The sequence below is a fragment of the Triturus cristatus genome, chromosome 1_2, assembly GCF_964204655.1.
Source record: "Triturus cristatus chromosome 1_2, aTriCri1.1, whole genome shotgun sequence".
Lineage (NCBI taxonomy): Eukaryota > Metazoa > Chordata > Amphibia > Caudata > Salamandridae > Triturus > Triturus cristatus.
Window position 1 is genome coordinate 1185467401 of NC_140580.1, and position 15160 is coordinate 1185482560.

The window sequence follows — 15160 nt, forward strand, 5'->3', positions numbered from 1 at the left end:
ATTGAGCTAGTACTTTTAAATTCTAAGTCAAAGTGGCAGTAAACTGAGCACACAGGCCTTGCAGTGGCAGGCCTGTCTGTGGTTGGCACAAGCAGTGCTGCTGACCCACTAATAGCATTTAATTTACATGCACTGGGTATATGGGATACCACTGTAGAAGGGACTTGCAGATAAATTAAATATGCCAAACTGGTGTAAACCAATCCTACCATGTTTGGAGGAGAGAGCATGTGTACTTTAGCTCTGGTTAGCAGTTTGCAGTGGTTGATGACGCAGAGTCCTAAAGCCACATAAAGGTCAGAAAATAGGCGTAGGAATGCAAACGGTTTGGGGTAACTCTGCCAAAAGGGCCACGTGCAACAATCATTACAGAGGGAGCTGTGTTTAGGTGTCCGTTGGCTGTGTCTCTAAAGAGCTCTAAACAGGTGTTTCTATGGAACTGTTTATTCACACTGTGGCTGTGTGTTTCTGGAGCAGTGTTTAGGTGTCCAATGGCTGTGTCTCTATGGAGCTGTGTTTAGGCGCACCATGGCTGTGTCTCTATGGAGCTGTGTTTAGGCGCACCATGGCTGTGTCTCTGTGGAGTTGTGTTTAGGTGTGCAATGACTGTGTCTCTATAGAGCTGTTTAGGCGCACCTTGGCTGTGTCTCTGGGGCAGTGTTTAGGTGTCCAATGGCTGTGTCTCTATGGAGCTGTGTTTAGGCGCACCATGGCTGTGTCTCTATGGAGTTGTGTTTTAGGTGTGCAATGACTGTGTCTCTATAGAGCTGTTTAGGCCCACCATGGCTGTAACTCTATGTAACTGTGTTTAGGTGTCTGCTGGCTGTCTCTGTATGGAGCTGTCTTTAGCTGTCTGTGTCTGTATGGAGCTGTTTTTAGGTCATTGCTGGCTGTGTCTGTATGGAGCTGTCTAGGTGTCTTTTTGATGTGTCTATATGGAGTTGTGTTTAGGCATCTGCTGGTTGCGTCTACAGGGCACTGTCTTATTTTGTCTGCTGGCTGTGTCTGTAAGGAGCTGTCTTTAGGTGCCTGCTGGCTGTGTCTGTATGGAACTGTCTTTAGTTGTCGGATGGCTGTGTCTTTATGGAACTGTCTTTAGTTGTCGGCTGGCTGTGTCTGTATGGAGCTGTGTTTAGGTGTCTGCTGGCTGTCTCTGTATGGAGCTGTCTTCAGGTCATTGCTGGCTGTGTCTGTATGGAGCTGTCTTTAGGTGTCTGTCTAGGTGTCATTTTGATGTGTCTATATGGAGTTGTGTTTAGGCACCTGCTGGTTGCGTCTATAGGGCACTGTCTTTAGTTGTCTGCTGGCTGTGTCTGTAAGGAGCTGTTGTTAGCCGTCTGTTGGCTGTGTCTCTAGGGCGCCGTCAGTAAGTGTCTGCTGGCTGTGTCTACAGGGCGCTGTCAGTAGGTGTCTGCTGGCTGTGTCTGTATGGAGCTGTGTTTAGATGGACAGTGGCTGTGTCTGTATGGGGCTGTCTTTAGATGGACGGTGGCTTCGTCTGTATGGAGCTGTGTTTAGATGGATGTGTCTGTACGGAGCTGTTTTTAGGTCCCTGCTGGCTGTGTCTGTATGGAGCCGTCTTTAGGTCCCTGCTGGCCGTGTCTGTTTGGAGCTGTCTTTAGATCCCTGCTGGCTGTGTCTGTATGGAGCTGTCTTTAGTCATCTGCTGGCTGTGTCTGTATGCAGCTGTGTTTAGTGACTCGGTCTGTATGCAGCTGTCTTTAGGCATTTGCTGGCTGAGTCTGTATGGAGCTATGTGTAGGTGTCTGCTGGATGTCTCTGTATGGAGCTGTCTTTAGTTGTCTGCTGGCTGTGTTTGCATTGAGCTGTCATTAAGTGTCTGCTGGCTTTGTCTGTATGCAGCTGTCTTTAGACATTTTCTGGCTGTGTCTGTATGGAACTGTCTTTAGGTGTCTGATGGCTGTGTCTGTATGGAGCTTTCTTTAGCCGTCTGTTGGCTGTGTCTATAGTGCGCCATCAGTAAGTGTCTGCTGGCTGTGTCCATAGGGCATTGTCAGTAGGTGTCTGCTGGCTGCGTCTGTATGGAGCTGTGTTTAGATGGACGTGTCTGTATGCAGCTGTCTTTAGGTCCCTGCTGGCTGTGTTTGCATTGAGCTGTCATTAGGTGTCTGCTGGCTGTGTCTGTATGGAGAGCTCTATGTGTCTTTTTGATGTGCCTATATCAAGGGGTGTGGAATTTAATAAAATCTCGACTTGTCCATAGGGCAGGTTGCTTCATAAATCTACTTGTCCTGCAACAAAATCCACTTGTCCCTTTGGTGCCAGGTAGAGCAGCGACAAATTATGGCAGCAATCTCCTTATATAAGAGCTCTGATGTAGCCCCTCTGATTATACCAGGGCTCATACCATAGTAGTGTTTGAATACTTGCAATCCTCTTATGTTGCCATGTTTCCGCAGCTCTACATGCTAGGGCTGAAGGAAGTGGTAATCAATAGTTCCAGGGTTAGAATGCCCTATTGACTCTGCGCAAACCTTCTAACTTGCATGTTTTAAGGGTTTTCAACAACTCTTCTCTAATCTTATTCCATACTGAGAAATGTTGGAAATTTACTCCTGACAATGGCAGATTGAAACCTTCTTCCAGAGTTGGGGAAAAAGTGGTTGGAGGAAAAGTGAACTTGCAAACACTCAGATTTTTGCATGAGCAAATCTACACATGCGTATTTGCTCGTGCTAAAATGCAGTTCCAAATATTTTCAAGGGATACTATTTCTTGTCCTACTTCTGTAAATTCTTGGGAATTCACAAAAGCAGTATAGCTGCAATTAATGCAAGGACATATACCATGGGTGTACTTTGAGACTTTCTTTAATAATTGCCGCCCCTAATTTGGTCTGGCGTTGACCATGACCTTTTGCATTCATTAAGATTCTGTCTCTCTCTGTATCGGCCGGCTTCACTGCCATAAAACCAACCAGCATTGCAACAAAAGCCCTACTGGGGTTTCATGTGGATCTACGGTTCGTTTGCAAGATCCAGTTGTAAGTTTTGATAATTCCTTGCAATGTGATACATCATTAGGTATACAAGAAAGCAATGTACACTTAAATGAAGGTGTCAAGCAATCAAAACGTGACAAAGAGTGTATAGTAACCGTAAAAAAGCAGGACTTTCCAGTCATTTCCAAGGTCCCTGTTAGAGACGACACTTTGGAACATAGACAAGGTAAAATCAAAGATCCGCCAAAAGAAGGATACAAACAAAAAACTGTCAACGAGGATATTATTATCCTGAAAACACGGCTTGGTGACAAAAAAGTAACCAACAGACAAGATGGTGAAAATGGAATCTCACTAAATTCACAAATTATATCTTTAAATGGGGAAGGAAATTCAATCGAACACAGCATGGTAAGCTCCAAAGATAGCGTACAGGAAGATCCAAATAAATCTAAATCAGACTGGCGGTCTTTAATAATGTCAGAAAAATCCCAGGGTGTTTTAAGTGAAAGTATAGAAAATAAAAATTGGAACAAACTAAAAATGTATTTAGATAAACAAGGACGGGTCTGCGAGTTTCCAAAAGACACATCTAATTCACAAGATCTCATAATCACGGAAGTATGTAAAAAAACAGATTAACTTCTAAGTGCAACAACAAGCAACGGACAATTAAAGGTACTACATCGAGAAAGGAAAATTCTTGACAACATAGTGCAAAGCGGAAACAAAGTCTATAACACGCAGCTAGAACAGACGAGTTCCCCCCAAACAGGGATTCAAAATGGTGAACCTGAAAAGTCCTAGAATAAACTGATCTTTGAGCCTGAATATCAAACTAAGGGCAGATTGGATTCTTTAAACAGGGGAAACCTAATGAGATTGTTTAAGGAGATACCAACAGCAGATGTCTTGACAGTTGAGTTCTAGGAAATGGAAAATATATCAGGAAAAGAAGTTACTCTTACAACTTGGTCCTCAAAGGAACCAACAGCTCTGATTTTCTCAGAAAGAGCAAATTTTGATGCTTGGGGAATTTCTCTATCTTATCCAAAAAAAACAAAATATCCGTACCCACTTTTAACGGATAAAATGAGCCCGATTACATCTGGAAAGGAGATTCATCCAACTACATGTGTAAGGGGGGCCAGAAGCACTACTCCTGAAAACACATATCTGGCAATTAAGACACTGGAGAAAAACAATCTAAACCGAGCTCGAATAACCGAAGCGCCAGAAGAATTTCACGATTGGTCATGGGCACCCCATTTCTTGAGTCATAAACGATCCTGATGAATCTAACGATACTAACAGGCTAAAGCCACCAATGATATACCCAGGCACGCCTAAGGATGACAAAATAAGAATCTGCTCATGGAATATCCATGGGTTCAAGGAAATGGGGCAAGACCCTGAGACGCAAGCCCTTCTACAAAGCTTCAACATTATATTGTTTCAGGACACCTGGAACCTGACTTCTAAATCCATTAGTGGATATGTGGAATTTCATGTTTTGGCAGAACAATTTTACAAATATGGGCATCCCAGGGGTGGGTTGTCTACCTATTTAACAGAAAAATTAGCCTGTCATACGGAAGAACTTGACACCTGTGAAAACTGGATACAGGTTGTGAAATTGGAAAGCAACAACTTAGTAAATAAAATACCTTGGCAGCTTCTGATTTTAAACATATATATCCACCCCGGCAAAAAATTGAAAAAGGAAAAACTGGTATGCCTGATTAACCTAATCAAGGTTTTGCAGAAAAGCCATCAAAATAGTGAGATGATAATCACCGGTGATTTTAATTCCAACCTAATAGGGAGCAACATAAATAAGAGAATGTATCAAATGGAGCTGGCGGCTAACAAACTGAAAAACGATCTGGAGACTTTGGGATTACACATTCTAAACGGTAAAATAAAGGGAGATCAACCAGCAAGGATTACCTTTCTAAGTGGGAGGAAACCATCCACCATTGACTACACCATGGTCAGTAATGAACTATACATTACAGTTGACTCGTTTTATATAGCATCCCGCACAGAAAGTGACCATTTGCCGCAAGTTTTGACCATCAACGCAAACTGTCTCAAAGAGAAAATAACTGTATTGACAGAAATCCCGGTAATATACAATCTGAAGAAACTAAAATGGCGCGGTATGAATGTCTCAAAAATAAATAATGGCTGGCGTGCATAAATACATAATCGATGGCGGGTCACAGTGTGCCAAGTCACCAGAAGATATTTGGGAAAGTTTCTTCTAAACAAATTTCCAGTTCTCCCGGGACGTCATGGTACACAAAGTACAGCTTATGAACCATGGTTCAATATACAGCTGTGTAACCTAAAAGGAGAAATCGCTAGGGAATCGAGAAAAGCAGTTTCGGCCGTAAGATCCGGAAATCCAGTGACAAACAACAATATTAGAGACATGAAGAACTATAGGGAGAGGTGTCGAGTGGCAAAAAAGGAACGTATGGAAAAACTCTAGGAAAAATTACTCTGGGCCAGCAAATTGCCTAATAGTTGTGAATTTTGGGGCATAATAAATAAGTTACCAAAGGGAACAGGAATGTCTCAAAAAGCAGGAATAAGTGAGAAGATATGGAAACAACACATCCAAAATGTATACAATATTACGAACCACGAAATAACGAATTTGGAACCTGATCTGGATATTCTGGAGGAAGACAAGCATACAAAGTTTGACATCGGCCCCATTTCCTGGAAAATAGTGCAACCTGAAGAAATTATAGTTCATCACGATAAAGTTCAAATCAAAGACAAGTCACAGGAACCAAATCATAATGCCTCAAACATCTTAATTAACATAAACCAATTAAAAGATATAATAAATTGAAAACGGAGGGAGTGTCCGGGCCTAATGGGCTTCCGAACGCAATCTTTAAACATGATGCGGAATTTTGGGAAAATGTTCTTACTCCACTCTTCAATCACCTGTATTCTCAAAACAAGATCATTAAATCATGGAGAAGGAGCACATTTCATCCAATATATACAAATGGTACTTGCAAGGAGCCCGGAAATTGCAGTCTTATAGCCCTGACGGATGTTGATGCAAAACTATATGCTTCCTGTTTATTATTACACTTACAGGGATGGATGGAAGAGAAAGGTATGATTCCCAAGTATCAAACCGGTTTTAGACAAGGAATGGGTACTAGCACAAACCTGGCAGCAATAGCACTCCTTATGGAAAAAGCAATTTTAAAGAAATCAGGTCTATTGGTATGTTATATCGATTTAAAATCAGCTTTTGATAGAGTCCCACGTGAACGACTATGGACAAAATTGAAAGGTTGGGGTGTACCACCACAACAACTAATTAACTCCATAGTAGCCCCTCGAAGTGAAACCTGGGCCCGGATAAAGCTGGGGGATGGTAGCATAGCATCATCTAAGATCGATATAAAAAATGGCTTGAAACAGGGGTGTGTTTTGGCCCCAAGCCTTTTTAACTTGTACCTTGCTGATTTGCATACCCACTTGTCAAAAGTAAACGGCCATCCTCCGAAATTGGCAGAGGACCACATTCAGTATCTGCAATATGCAGATGACATATTGGTCCTTAGCCAAACCCCTATTGGCTTACAAAGAGTCATTGATTACCTGACTAACTACTTCGACTGTCAGGGGCTGGAGATAAATATGAAAAAAACAAAGGTGTTGTGATTAGCAGGCCCAAGACTCAAAAAGAAATTCAAGTGGTTCGCCAAGGGTAAAGAAATAGAGGAAGTTGGCACTTACAAGTATCTGGGCATTAATTTAGGGCGATGTGTGTCCTTTACTGATCAAAAAAGTGCAATAAGAGCAAAGGCCCAAACTTTAAGTTTCGCAATCAAACCGCTACAAATGAAATTAAGTTGCCCGTCTTACAGCCATCTTTTAAAAACAATGGCAGCACAATTACTTCCAGCTCTGGCATACGGTGTGGAAATATGGCATGGTCGGGAATTTGGAATTTTAAATGATTTATAAACAAAAGTGTATAAAGCAGTTTTTAACCTCCCTAGAGCACTGTCACCAGCTCAGATACGCCTGGAATTTGGTCTACAAAATCAGAAATTCCAGAGACAATCGTTTTTTGTGAAACTGTGCTGGAAACTTCGCTCCTCGGACCCCGGCACCTTGAACAATCCATGCTGGACAGAATTAAGGGCCCAGTTTGAACAAAAAAAAATGGAATCATGGGGTGAACACCTAAGATCAGCCCTGGTGGAATTGGACACTCAAGAGGCATGGGACGGTAAGATGGAGAGGATGGCGTTTAATAGAGTCAGTAATGGCGCCGCAAAAAATTATCTTTCTTGGATGACAAAAACAGAGTGGCAAAAAGACGACATTCTTGGACAGTAATAAATTCTTATGTAAAACTAAAACCTCAAGATTACCTTGCAGCGCACCTCAGACTGTTTCTAAAGAAGAAGTATATGCTGTATCGGTTTGAAGTTCATGAAAACAAGGATTTGCAACCAAGTGGGAAAGGGAAATATCATAACACAACTTGTAGCCTATGTGGATATCATAATGAATCCCTGTGCCACGTGATGTGCGTCGGTCCCACTGTCAGTGAAGCAAGAAAAACGCTTCTAAAACCAATCTTAAAAGTCCTTCACATTCGTACTTGTAGGCCGACTATTATTCGCTGGGCGGGGGGGGGGGTCATCAAATATTCTAATGTGTCCTGGGGTAAAGATTTTAACTTTGATTGACAAACTCTTAAGAAAAGCGGATTTTGAACCTGTGAACTTGGCTATTAATGAGTTGGAAAATCCTGCACATATCCAGTCATAATGAAGTACTTTTATCGTGAATTTGTTTTAACTTTACATTTTAATAATTTTAAGTGTTATATTTTATGGTTGTAAAAAAACAAATAAAATATTTTTCTTTCACCGTGAGTGACAGTATTCTGCTCTTTCACAAGGAGCGTATCGGCAAACAGAAAGTATTTTTGTTCAGTGCCAGTAGCTACTGTGGCAGTGTGCTTTTTCAGATCAAAAACACATTTAGCTTTTGCCAATGTTTGTTATAATGGTGAGGGTCCGGCAGCTCCCACACCAATAAGGTTTTACAAAAACCATGCCAAAACAAGTCACACGTTGACAAAACTTAAGCTGACCACCAATTTCAGATCTACTGGTTTTGCCAATGCATGTTTATTTTTGTTTCCCATACTCGAATTGAAACTGGTTACACTGATTTTCTATTATGAATATGTTTGGGAAATACTAGCCCCCATCAACACTTATCACTAAATGATGCTGCAAAGAAATGGTACCTGACGTTTTACAGTAGTTCAGCAACACGTTTCTTTTCCTGCTTTAATTTTTTTATGAACATCTTGTTTTGAAAGAAAAGCATCATCAATCTGGCTTTCAAGCTTCTGCAAATATTTGCATCAAATCAGAGAGCATTCTGGGAGCAGTATACATAGCCTCATATTGCTAAACATTGAAAACGTGTGTACACATTTTTATACTGGAATCACTGTAAGTAGTACAGTCTGAGCTTACAACATTTACTTAGAGCGCTCACCCTAATAATAAAGGTTTTGCATTAATGAACTATAAATACAAGCTTGAACAGCATTAACACATGAACACAAATATTACCTTAACTGCAGGCAATGCCTTTTCTGATCCATAATGTGTTACTGTGAACTGGCAGCCAAATGGTTTGTGCTGCAGGGGGTTGGGACTACTTGTTCCAAGGACAAAATGAAAATAAACTTGTTGCCCTTGACCCCAAACCATATGTCCTAGGCGTTGGGCTATAGGTATTCCAAATCCCTGCACTGGAACTGTGTTTAGGTGTCTGCTGGCTGTGTACGTATCTGCTGGCTGGTCTGTATGTACCTGTGTTTAGATAGACGATGGCTGTGCCTACATGGAGGTGTCTGCCGGCTGTGTCTATATGGAGCTGTCTGCCCGCTGTGTCTATATGGAGCTGTCTTTAGCCGTCTACTGGCTGTGTCTATAGTGCGCTGTCAGTAAGTGACTGCTGGCTGTGTCTGTATGGAGCTGTCTAGGTGTTTTTTTGATGTGTCCATATGGAGTTGTGTTAAAGCGTCTGCTGGCTGTGTCTATAGGGCTCTGTCTTTGGGTGTCTGTATGGAGCTGTCTTTAGCTGTCTGTTGGCTGTGTCTATAGTGCGCTGTCAGTAAGTGTCTGCTGGCTGTGTCTGAATGAATCTGTCTTTGGGCGTCTGCTGGCTGTGTCTGTATGGAGCTGTCTTTAGGCGTCTGCTGGCTGTGTCTGTATGGAGCTGTCTAGGTGTCTTTTTGATGTAGCTATATGGCGCTGTATTTTAGGCGTCTGCTTGCTGTGTCTATAGGGCGCTTTCAGTAGATGTCTGCTGGCTTTGTCTGTATGGAGCTGTCTTTAGGCATCTGCTGGCTGTGTCTGTATGGAGCTGCCTTTAGGTGTCTGCTGGCTGTGGTGTCGGCAGACTGTCTGTATGGAGCTGCCTTTAGGTGTCTGCTGGCTGTGTCTATATGGAGCTTTCTTTAGGTGTCTGCTGGCTGTGGTGTCAGCAGACTGTGTCTGTATGGAGCTGTCTTTAGGCTTCTGCTGGCTGTGTCTGTATGGAGCTGCCTTTAGGTGTCTGCTGGCTGTGTCTGTATGGAGCTTTCTTTAGGTGTCTGCTGGCTGTGGTGGCAGCAGACTGTGTCTGTATGGAGCTGTCTTTAGGTGTCTGCTGGCTGTGTCTGTATGGAGCTTTCTTTAGGTGTCTGCTGGCTGTGGTGTCGGCAGACTGTCTGTATGGAGCTGTCTTTAGGTGTCTGCTGGCTGTGTCTGTATGGAGCTTTCTTTAGGTGTCTGCTGGCTGTGGTGTCGGCAGACTGTGTCTGTATGGAGCTGTCTTTAGGCGTCTGCCGGCTGTGTCTGTATGCAGCGGTCTTTAGGCGTCTGCTGGCTGTGTCTGTTTGAAGGTGATTGTACTCACATGGAGCATTGCCTAGGACTGTTATATGGGGTGATGTGACTCCTAAACTGTGTGTCTGTAAAGCTATAAACGGGGAGGGGCTGTTTCTAGGAATGGCGTCTTTTGAGGGGCACATGGTGTCGGGTGCTGTATATGTGTGGAGCCATGCATAGGGTAGACCTGAGCCTATAGGGCCAGTGTCTTGTATGTGAAGACTGTGGCTGTGACTATATGGTGCTAATGTCACTTATAGAAGAGCTCTGCATCCCCTAGAGGGGATATAGGGGATAGGCCTACGTATGCACACTTCCTAAAGTGAGTCGCATTGCATTTCATTCGCATGGTAAAGATCCAGGCCCGGGGGCTGAGGAGACAATTACTCGCCCTATTGTATAGTAACATTTATATAGCGCTTGCTACCAATATATGGTGCACTGAACTTGTGTGTGTGTGTGTGTGTGTGTATGTATGTGTATGTGTATGTATGTGTATGTGTATGTATGTGTGTATGTATGTATATGTGTGTGTATATATATATATATATATATATATATATATATATATATATATATATATTCGCGCTTCCCCAACTTCGTCGTCCCTTGGAACGAAGTATAGCACTATAGTGTTGTTTCAGCTTGTCTTTATTCAGCAAGCAAACAAAACAGACGCGTTTCGGAGATTCCTTCGTCGGTGTCTAATTTCGATCACCGCGAGGAGGCATTCAAATTAATTTACGTCACTGATGCAACAACCTAGATGACGGTATGTCAAACTTACATTGCACTTTACATGGCGGCCATTTTGGAGCAGTACATTTTTCATATTACATTACTGACCACCGTAATGGATTGTATCTAAAATTAATTCTCATGCTGGATTTGATTTCAGGGAAAAATGTACAGTATATACACTGAATGTGCTATACAAATCTTGTACCCTTTCGGCATCACGCCGTGTATCTGTGATGGATCAAACCCAGATCTGTTGACTGGGTGTCAGTGTTTGATTGGTTCTGATGCTCCGTCCATCACCACCCCCTTTTGTACCGCTTTGTTCGCCATAAGTTGGCAGGGTATGCTCAGACGTGAGTCCCTTGCTCACTTTGCCACTGGATTCAAGCAAGCCTGGCTGAAGACGGCTGAAATGCCAGAAACTGGTCCTAGGAAGCTTGTTTCTGGTCCAGGGAAGGCATGGCTTGGCAGTTCGGGCTGGACTGTTCCCATGAGGCACAGGGTCAGACTGATTTGCATATGGCCATGTCTGAACTGGGGTGGCAGAGTGGGCTAAAGAACGGTGATGGATCAAACCCAGATCTGTTGACTGGGTGTGAGTGTTTGATTGGTTCTGATGCTCCGTCCATCACCACCCCCTTTTGTACCCCAACTGAGAGGGCCAGGCCCGGGGAATGGGGTCCCTGGGGCTATTAGTGGCCCGGGAGGGGGGCCTCGTGGCCCCACCTCCCCCATTATAAATAAATAAATAACAAAGGCCGGCCCTGGGGGATGGGGTCCCCGGGGGCCATAAATGGCCTAAGGAGGGGGTCAAAGCAGCCCCCCTCCTAAAACTAAACGACAAAAAAGGCCAGGCCAGGCCCCGGGAATGGGGTCCCCGGGGCCAATTATGGCCTCGGGAGGAGGGCCACGCGGCCCCTTTCAAAAATAATATTTAACATTTTTTTAAAAGGGGTCAGCCTCTGGGGGATGGGGTCCCCATGGCCGAAATATTAGGAAAAGATGGGGGGCCACACAGCCCCCCTTCTTAAAACAAATAAAAATGAAAAAGACCGGCATCGCGCTGGAGGCCACGCCCCCTTCTTGCAGCACTCTGCAAACCGCCCCCTGGCGCGTTTGCAGATGGAGAACGAATTCCCCTTGAATACTGGGGGTCCCTGGGGGCCAACTAGCCCACCAGGAACCTCCAGTATGCGCTAGGGGGCTGCGTTGCAGAGAGGTGTTCGGAGGCCACGCCCCTTTTTACACCTCTCTGCAAGGCAGCTCTGTGGCGCTTAATGGAGGTAGCTGGTGGGCTAGTTGCACCCCAGGGACCCTCAGGATTCAAGGGGTGTTAATCCCCCAACTTAAAACGCGACACGGGGCGCGTTTGCACAGTGGTGAATGGAGGGGGCGGGGCCCGAGGTGACATGTGTGCAAACACGCGCTGTGGCGCGTTTTAAGTTGGGGAAATAATTCCTCTTCATTCCTGAGGGTCTCTGGGGGCCAACTAGCCCACCAGGTACCTCCAGTAAGCGCCACGGAGCTGCGTTGCAGAGTGTTGTAAAAAGGGGCATGGCCTCTTAACACCTCTCCAACGCAGGTCTCTGGCGCATACAGGAGGTTCCTGGTGGGCTAGTTGGCCCCCAGGGACCCTCAGGATTGTGGAGGAATTAATTCTCCAACTTAAAACGCACCACAGGGCGTGTTTGCACAGATGTCACCTTAGGCCACGCCCCCTTCCTTCACCATTGTGCAAATGCGCCCGTGGCGAGTTGTAAGTTGGGGAATTAATTTGCTTTCAATGCTGAGGGTCCCTGAGGGCCAAGTAGACCAACAGGTATCTCCAGTATGCGCCAGGGAGCTGCGTTGCAGACAGGTGTTCAGAGGCCATGCCCCTTTTTACACCTCTCTGTAATGCAGCTCTGTGGCAGTTACTGGAGGTACCTAGTGGGCTAGTTTGACCGTATGGACCCTTAGGATTCAAGGGGACTTAATCTCTCAACTTAGAACGGCCACAGGGCGCGTTTACACAGTGGTGAAGGAAAGGGACGGGGCCAGAGGTGACGTGTGCAAACACGCCCAGTGGCGTGTTTTAAGTTGGGGAAATAATTCCCCTTCAATCCTGAGGGACCCTGGGGGCCAACTAGCCCACCAGGTGCTTCAAGTAAGCGCCACTGCGCTGCGTTGCAGAGAGGTGTTCCAGGCCGTTCCACTTTTTACACCTCTCTGCAACGCAGCACTGTGGCGCTAACTGGAGATACCTGGTGGGCTAGTTGGACCCAAGGGACACTCAGGATTCAAGGGGACTTTATCCCCCAAATTAAAACGGCCACAGGGCGTTTGCACATGTCCGCTTAGCCCCCCTCCCTTCACCAGTGTGCAAACGCTCCCTGTGGCGCGTTTTTAGAGGAAGTTTTAATCTCCCTGCCCTATTATGTATTAGGGGCTTACAGAGGAGGTCATGCTAATCACAGGGGTACTCCAACGCATAGTGTTCCCTAGTTTATGTAGGTGTTTTCACTGTATTCTAAGTGTCTTTTAGCATAGCACTGGCTCTAGGACTGGTTAGTCAGTCAGTTACCACCAGAACCCATCTGAAATAATTGTAAAAACTGCACCAAAACCCAAACACTTGTATAAATTCACCCAGGCACTCTCCTTGCAGTACTCTAATCATTCAGTCAGTACCCAAGTACTCATGCACTGAGCCAGGCCTTAGCACATGGACTGCTTCAAACGCCTATCCACTATGCATGCAGTCCTCTAACCACCTACACACTTGTCTTTCACACCTTCAATTCTCCAGTCAGTATCCATACACTTCCAGGAAACACCCTGTCACTCCTCTTGCACTCCTCTAGTGACCCATTCAGCACCTGTACTAATCCATTCACTGCGCCAAAACCCAACCACTTATAAATTCACCCAGGCACTCTCCTTGCAGTACTCTAATGATTCAGTCAGTACCCAAGTACTCATCCAGTGACCCTGACAAAAAACAAAATTTCAGTTTCAATATTTTAACCCCTTCCATGCGGGGCAAATTCCGCCGTGGTGCGAGGGGGGGCGGGGCTGGGCGTGGTGCTCAGGACGGCTCCCGGCCGTCATAAATCACGGTGGGCGTGTGCTCATGACGGCCGGGAGCCGTCCGAACTCCGCCCACTGATTAATTCGCCCGCACAGGCGGGGAATTTGCCGCGCGTGGGCGGAGCGGCAACGGTCGGACGGCTCCCGGCCGTCATGCGCACACGACTACCGTGACTCATGATGGCCGGGAGCCGTCCTGAGCATGGAAGGGGTTAAAAAACATTTTTATTTCCAGTTATATTAAAACGATATAATGTAATTTAAAAAATAAAATATGTAAAAATAAACAGTTAAAAAACTGTAGAAAATCAGTATTAAAAATACATATAACTATTATTACATTTAAAAATTATCATTTAAAAAACCTTAGAAATTTACTGAAAAAAACAATAGGTTTTAGGGGTGTTATAGTTAGCTGGACATTTCACTCGTACAAAACCATTGAAATTCCTCCGTTATAGTTAGCAGAACTAACTACATCTCGCGCGCCCGCAATCCACTGCTGATGATGTCACATATTACATCATTCATGACATGGTCAGTGACATCACTGATATCACTGACATCTCTGATGACATCCACGTGACAATCGGATACACCTCAGCATACACTAGTATAACCTTTCATCACTCACTGTAAAATACAGAGGACCATATTTGAATCCATTGGCACACCAATACAAGTTTCTAAAAACCCACTCAGTGAATCCTAGATCTACACACACATCTAATCACTTACCTATAGATTCACTCAAACATGCTGTCAATGATCAATAGAACACTATCAAATATAATTATACACCTATATCGACATTACACACCAGCACACATCCTATTCACTTATGCAGTCATCCTACTCACTTATGCAAACAATGGATCATACTTACATTTAGTCAGCTACACACTTATACAAACACCACTTCATTTATTCATATAGATAGTAACTCATACTTAGTGTGTTATAAAATCACTATTACAAGCATACAGTTATACATAGTCACTCATACAATCACTGAGTCTTATGTATACTTATTTATATACAACAACGATGTTCATTATCACCGGAGAGAGTTGAGTGTTTACTTCGTGGCTTTTACGTATCACAGATTATCATGACTGTATCTTTGCAGAATCTTTATTTTGCTTATGAGGACTTTCGATTGACTTGCCTTTTTGTTACTTTTAGCTTCAAGAAATACCCCTGACGAAGGGTTCGCTCTGAACCCGAAATGCATTGGGTTTATTGTTGATATACCAGTAAGGCGGATGATGTTCTATAGCCTTACAAAGAAGTTAATCGATATGGAGAATTCCTATTGAACATAATTCACATTGAGAATAAATCAATTGTTTTGAGAATTTCATGATTACTGGCTCAAATGTTTCCACTTGGATGAAAGTATTAGAGGCTTCCAATTAGCCCATTGAAACAGTGCTCACGC

At 44.1% G+C, this 15160-nt stretch overlaps 1 protein-coding gene across 3 annotated transcripts in view; it reads left to right on the plus strand.

The window, feature by feature from the left end:
- The window catches only part of SLC27A4 (solute carrier family 27 member 4), a 330596-nt gene that overhangs the window by 60621 nt on the left and 254815 nt on the right, over positions 1 to 15160 (plus strand). The gene's annotated exons all lie outside the window — the stretch shown is intronic.